The sequence below is a fragment of the Acipenser ruthenus genome, chromosome 13 (genome assembly GCF_902713425.1).
Source record: "Acipenser ruthenus chromosome 13, fAciRut3.2 maternal haplotype, whole genome shotgun sequence".
Classification (NCBI taxonomy): domain Eukaryota; kingdom Metazoa; phylum Chordata; class Actinopteri; order Acipenseriformes; family Acipenseridae; genus Acipenser; species Acipenser ruthenus.
The window spans coordinates 3,041,945-3,048,872 of NC_081201.1; the positions used below are offsets into that span (position 1 = coordinate 3,041,945).

Genomic DNA, 6,928 nt, shown 5'->3' on the forward strand with positions numbered 1-6,928 from the left:
TTAGTCAATTTGTAAGACCTGAGATTTGAAACCTGGGACAACCACAAATCCATGAAGCCAACTGCTTACATTATTTAACTACTTCTTACCGGTGTTTATTCTAATTGTTTTTGCCTGAAATTTGAAAGATGACATTGGCCTAAACCACAAGGCATATTGTTTGACACACAATGGGTAACACCATGTCTGTGGCCTTATATGAAAACATACTCTAACGTAGAGGTCAACGTCTCACTTACATCACCAGACTAATGTTTAATACATACAACCTGTGTTTTATGCATTTGCCCCAGATTAATGTTATCCTTGTGTTCAGTTTCATTAAAAAAAAAAAAAAAAGAAAAAAGATCTGTCTGTTACTGAATGTACTTTAATAAAAAGCTGGACAGGCCACAGCTAATCATTCCCCACATTTTTGTTTTTATTCTCTTCCATGAAAGAAGAGAGTCTTCATTGCCAAGAAGAAAGAAAAAAAGAGTTTATGATAAGGCCGACGGGGAACATGATTAAGAAAAATAATTGCATCACAAGGCAGTAGAGCATGGGTGAGCTAAGGAATGGATTACTTTATTTTGTAAGCTAGGGCTTGTAATATTCTTACTGCCCACTGCCCTGGCGCAGTCAGACGGGAGACTTCATACACACACATATAGAGCTTAGAATTCACATCCCGCATCTGACAGATAGCGAGCTGATCAAGCGCTCTACCGTGTCCGAATCAGTTTGAATCAGCATGTCTGAGTATCTTGGGAGTGTGCAATGCATGGAGAATCCAATCTGGCTTTTAGCGGCAGGTTTTTAATATGAGCTTACCGATGCCGAGAATACTTCAAAGCCTGGGCAGGTCCTGTGGATGCCACGCTAATCACCAAAGCAACAGGCGCTTGCTGCTCAGTTTCCTGATGACTTTTTAAACTGCAAATAGTTTATCCTTGCAGACTACAGTCCTATTTTATGTCTTTGAGTTCTTTCTTTGCTTGATATACAGCATCAAAGCAAAACAAGGAAAACACATCAGAACTAGGGGCTTAGCGGCTGTAAGATTTATAGAATAGAGACAATTAAGACCTTCCCCATGCATTTGGCAATTGCGGCACTAGGGTTATGTGATGCATACAGAGTGATCAAGGCTAAGATGGTGAACTACTAAATTGTCACAATGCATTTCAATATACCGTATTCCTCTAGTCTATGAAAAAAGTGTGCAAAATAACTTCCCTACCTCAATGGTGTGAAACTTGGAGCTAATTTTATGAGATTCTGAATCCAACTTTTCACACCCTGAGCACTTAGCATTGTTGTTCCTGTTGAAACAGAGTGTCTTTTAGCACTGTGGTGCTTTTCTTTCCTTCCTTTCTTAATCATTGGCAAGAGGGATTACAGTGTAACTAGTGCCCAGTTAGACTCATTGGAGCAAAAGGTTATAAGCTATGCCTCTTACTTATGGAATTATTAGTCATCAACTTCTTCAATAACAACCTGGTTATAGTTCCAAGCCATTGTGATACTATAATAATATGTAGGGGGTTTTTTGTTGCTAATAACGCACAACAAATTCTGACATTCAGTTGTTGCAATCTGTGAAAGAATATGAACTCTATGTGGCCAGAATTCACATACTTTTGCACGATGCAAAATCTTCATTTTAAAGTGAAATTCCATGCACACTCCTTACTAATAAATAAGGAGAAAGAACAAATCAAACACTTCACTTTTCCCTGTCCTTTCTGTCTGTTTCCTATCAATACTGATGTATAAACTATAAGAACATTTGTTCTGTTGTAAATACAAGACCCCTGGACAGAAAAAAAGTATTTTTGCTTACTTAAGCAATTACAACTGAAACCATAAAAGTGGTCCTAATCAGAAGAAAGCCCAGCTTTTCAATCTGATACTGCAGAAATGAGTTGTTCTATAGAGCTACATCAATGCGTGTATGAGAGACGGAGATTAGACCTGAATGAAGAAATTGCTGCAATCATTACAAAGTGGAGTCAGTTTCAAATCAATCCAGCGATTGTTCAGTTACCCTTTCCTACTCATGCAGGATTTGGGCTTGTAGCTTTGTAATTTAAATCAGGGCAGCTAATGTTACTACTGGGTCCGAATCCCAGCTTAATAACTTTAGCTGATTTGTAACTCTAGTGAGTTCTGTACTAAATAACACTGTTATCGCTCTTCTGTTTTGTTTGCCTCTGCGCTTTTGTCATTTCCAATGAGCCACATACACCTGACATTATACCATATATATATATATATATATATATATATATATATATATATATATATATATATATATATATATATATATATATATATGGTAGGTATGAACCCCCTACTGATCTTAGCTGCTGAGTTTGTCAGTGCAGCACAGGGTCTCAGTGTGTAACTGGGTGAAACTGGACGCCATGAGCCGGTGCTGAGGAATTCTCCCTGGCAGATGGTGAAGAGGATCCCCCAGGCTCCTGGAATGCTACACCCTGGGACCAGGACGCTTAACAATGCAGAGGAGAGTTCTCGGTTTGCACTCCCATAAAAGACACTGTTATCTCATCCATTCGGCCCATTGTCGCTTTGCTTATTGGCAACAGAAAGCGATACTGTGTTGCTATGAAGTGGAAAATAACAGGGGTCAGCAACAATGCAGCAACTACTTAAACCTTTTGTAACATATCTTTTTACTTTATTTGTCCAATTTTATTTGAAAATATTTTACCAGATTCAGCTTTTCAAGTGGCGATCTTGCAGTGACAAAGAAACACCTGTTACGTGTGTGAGGTTGTGTTTCTGATTGTAACATGCAATCTTGGAATGGAATAAAAATGTATGTTGATTAAAAAAAACAAAAAAAAAAAAAACAATATTACAGTCTAAAAGGATGACAAGCAAGACAGGATCTCAGCTACCAAAGAACTAAACAAAGAAAGCCAATGTTAAAATAGCCTGACATGACGATCTAAGAAAGTAGGAGGAAGCTATAGCTGCAGTAAATTCACTGTAGCTTTAGGCAAAATGACACATTTGGTAGGTTATGCACAGTATGACTATTACCCAACGTTTCAAGAATGTAATCCATGAATACTTTTACAGCACAGGTCGTCATAGATTTCTCCTGCATTAGAGAAGAGTGTCCTTAACAAAACATGGCCTAAAACAGTCCTTAAAGTTTTGTGAACATGGCCATATATTCAGGATGCAGTGTGGTCCAATGGTTAAAGTCCAGGGCTTGTAACCAGAAGATAACTTGTTCCAATCCCACCTCTGCCACTGACTGACTCACTGTGTGACCCTGAGCAAGTCACTTAACCTCCTTGTGCTCCATCCTGAGGATGAGATGTTAAATCAGTGTCCTATTGTAAGTGGCTCTGCATAGAATGCACAGTTCACAGCCTACCTCTGTGATGGTGGTCCACTATGAAAGGCGCTATGTAAAGATATTATTATTATAGTTCTGTGTGGCTTTATGAGTGGGTTTTTGCCCATGGGAATAGGGTCCTTCCTGTTTGTAGGATCACCCGTCGACCGACATATTACTCAGCATTCCTATGAGCCTCCCTGGAAGGAGATAAAATAAAATGAACAAAGTATTAGCTCCTGATCCCACACACCCCAACATTAAGGCACACCCCCAGTTAAAACCCTTGATATCAAAGGAAATGCACTAATCCAAAACTGCTACACAACTCCACAATCGTGTGGTGTAATTAGTAAAACAAAGCACTGTCTTATTCTCTGCAGATTGTGAAAATCAATCTGTTTGGGGACACCCTGGTGCTTTTTTTTTGGGAGCTCTTGAAAAGTAATCCTATCCCTGGAACAAAGCAATTCCGCAGTGAAGAGAATGGAAAGGAGCTCTTTTCTTAACCTCTTGCCTACCCTGGAGCCCTGAAACCTAATCCATGTTCAAACCGCACACTCAGAGGAGAAAATGCACATCCCATCTGTCATGCTAGTCCCTCTGCATTCTTCAGATTGGCATTGAAGAGAAGTGCTGGATCACATCTACTGGGAGGAACACATGTCGGGTAATATTTTCAAATGATTTCTATAGAGAAAAATTCAAAAGGGATATAATTACATCATGAATCACACTATGGCTTCAAATGACAGCATTTTTCCTTATTAATTCCCCAACCAGTCCGGATTAATAAAATGACATAGTTTATTGGATAAGAACAGCGTTTTTTAAAGTAGCCTAATTTAATCATTAATTCCATGGGTATAACAAAAAACAACAACAAAATAAAAAAATCCATTTACAGAAGGCATGAGATCACAGAGCGATTTAAATGACTACTTAGTGAAAAGCATATCACCCATGTTAAAATATAGTTTTATGTTATGTGATTCATAAGCCATGGCTTTTATTTTTTACTGTTCCCTGGTAATGTGTTTGTCTACAGTGCGTCATATGTTTGCTTTGTTTAAAATGTCAATAAAGGTGCAATGTCTGCCAGAGTGTCTTAGCAGCAGACATTATATATCTCTGTGCCACCTGGAAAAACACCTGGAATTCTCAAATGCATAAACTATGTGGTTTTTTTTTTGCTAAACGTAAGTGGGATAGTATAAGGTAAAAGCTAATTTCAATAGTGTGTAAAAATGTGCCTCTATAATCTTTATCAGGTTTATCAGCATTGTAATCTGATACACTGGTGTTTTCATAGTTAGACATGTGTCAGTAACAGTCGTTCGTTAATGAATTGCCTTTGTGATGAGCCTTCCAGTTAGAGAAAAAAGAGCCAGCTCAAAGTTAGTCATCCCAAAACACTGGCAGGTATCAAAAACAGTTTGGACGGCCCTGACAAATTGTAATCATTGTGTTTTATGACAGCATATCCTGCTCTTATCTGGCAAATTACTCAGTATATACTGTAATTATAAGATCATTTTTTAAATTGCAGATGCTTGCCCTCCAACATTGGCAGCACTGTGGAGTAGTGGTTAGGGCTCTGGACTCTTGACCGGAGGGTCGTGGGTTCAATCCCAGGTGGGGGACACTGTACCCTTGAGCAAGGTACTTTACCTAGATTGCTCTAGTAAAAAAAAAAAAAAAAAAACTGTATAAATGGGTAATTGTATGAAAATAAAAAAATATGTGTAAAAAATAATGTAATTGTATGTAAAAAATAATGTGATATCTTGTTGTAAGTCGCCCTGCTAAGAAATAAAAAACAAAACAAACAAAAAAAAAACATTACCTTGTGGCTGTTTCTTTCTCCGTTCACAGGAGCCCCTTCACCTTGGGATTCTGACTGACTCTCAGTTGTAGCAATTCCCATGCTACATAATGTGGGTGTAAGTCTCACCCACCTGTCCCTTTAATTAGGGTCAGTAGCCTGGCCAGGTCAAAACTTCATTTCCCATAGTTCCTTGCAACCACCCTCTATTCATCCTCTCTCCCCATTGGCTCATTCAGATTTCCACCCCTCCAATCTCAGAGCTCCTTAGTAGCCAGCACCTGTATTAAAGCTGGCTAATCAGGCCTGAGGGAGACTCCCTTTCTCAGAGGAATCCATTAACCTACAGCATTTTCTCTACTTAAATTTCAGTGAATCCATTACCATCCTTAGATAATTCCAGTGCATCCGTTCATTTTCTTTTGTCGCTGTGCTTTGTCTAAGCTGCTCTTTTTGTTTTCACTGTTACTTGTTTAAGTTTAGCTGTTTTTCTAGGTCTGTTTAGTGTTTGTTGTTTTATGTGTGACAGCCTCCATTTTTTCCTGATCCTCCTGATTTTTTTCAAACAACTGTTCACCATTCAACTCAACACTACTGGACAGTCTCAACAATTTCAACGTACTCAATGTTTTCAACTTTCTACAATCACCATTATTTCGGGACACTTTGCTGGACTGCCTTATTTGTGGGTGAGATCATTTCTTTTTCGTTTGGATTTTTTCTACTTTAATTTGATACTTTGTTTCCTGTATTTTTTGTTATTTTGTTACTTTGTATGGATTTCAATTACCCTGCTATTACTGGACTTGTTGGGCCTACCTGTCATTCTCCCACCATCTTTTGTCTATCTGTGTGTCTTGTGTTTGTGAGTGTGGGTTTATTGGAGACCCTCCGGACACCATTCATTTTCTACTTTGTGAATCTGTTTAGCCTTCTGTTTGTCCCTATATACTTATCTGTACCAGCTTTTCTTACCTGTTACCTGCAATTATTTGAATTCCTTACTTTTCATTATTCATTTAATTCAGTTGTCCATTTTTTCATTTGTTGACATTATTGTTCACAATAATAAACCGATTGTTCATGAAATTGACACCTCTGACGTCCCTGCTTTTGCTGTCTGTCACTCTTGCTGACTTATTTAGCTATAGGAATAGGGCCAGTAGTATCTCCTTAGGGAGGACAGTGCAACTGCTTCTCAGTTGTGCAGAGTGATCGTTACAGAATTGGTGGCCCGTACGGGGACCCTTTGTGTCATTAAATTCAAATCTAAATTCATCAGTTTAAATTGTTGGGAACTTAATGTCAGAAATGGAAAATCAGACCTTGACTTCGCTAAACTTTTCTGAGATTGGAGATAGACCCCATGTGACTATCAGAGAGCCTATCACAGAGAGAACCACCCGCATTAGTGACCTGTACATTACACAGGAAGGGGCAGATCTTTCTGGAGGCGATGATGATGAAGGGAACCTTACTTACAGTGTTGTGATAGGGCAATTGACTGAGTACTGTTCCCATCTCACTGACCGTGTTGAGCAACTGGAAACACAGCTGTCTGAGTTACAGGAGAGCAGCATTAATCGTGAACAGGTCCTGCGAGGTTACATCGAAGGACGCTTCACAGATATGGAGAATCGAAGGCAAGAGGCCCTTGACGAAATGGATCTGGAAGTGGTGAAGTGCCTGAAACGCCGCGATGTGCTGTGGGGAGAAGAGCTGAAGAAACTCTTCAAAAAGACCAGCAC

General features: G+C 39.0%; 1 long non-coding RNA gene across 1 annotated transcript; it reads right to left on the reverse strand.

Annotated features, from left to right (window-relative positions):
* Positions 1-2,700: 2,700 nt before the first annotated feature.
* Positions 2,701-5,267, reverse strand: LOC131740181 (uncharacterized). Its single transcript, XR_009330809.1, has 3 exons — positions 5,202-5,267; positions 3,877-4,045; positions 2,701-3,555 (listed from the first exon to the last, which is right to left on the reverse strand). It is a non-coding gene; the product is annotated as an uncharacterized LOC131740181 (long non-coding RNA).
* Between the last annotated feature and the right edge of the window lie 1,661 nt (positions 5,268-6,928).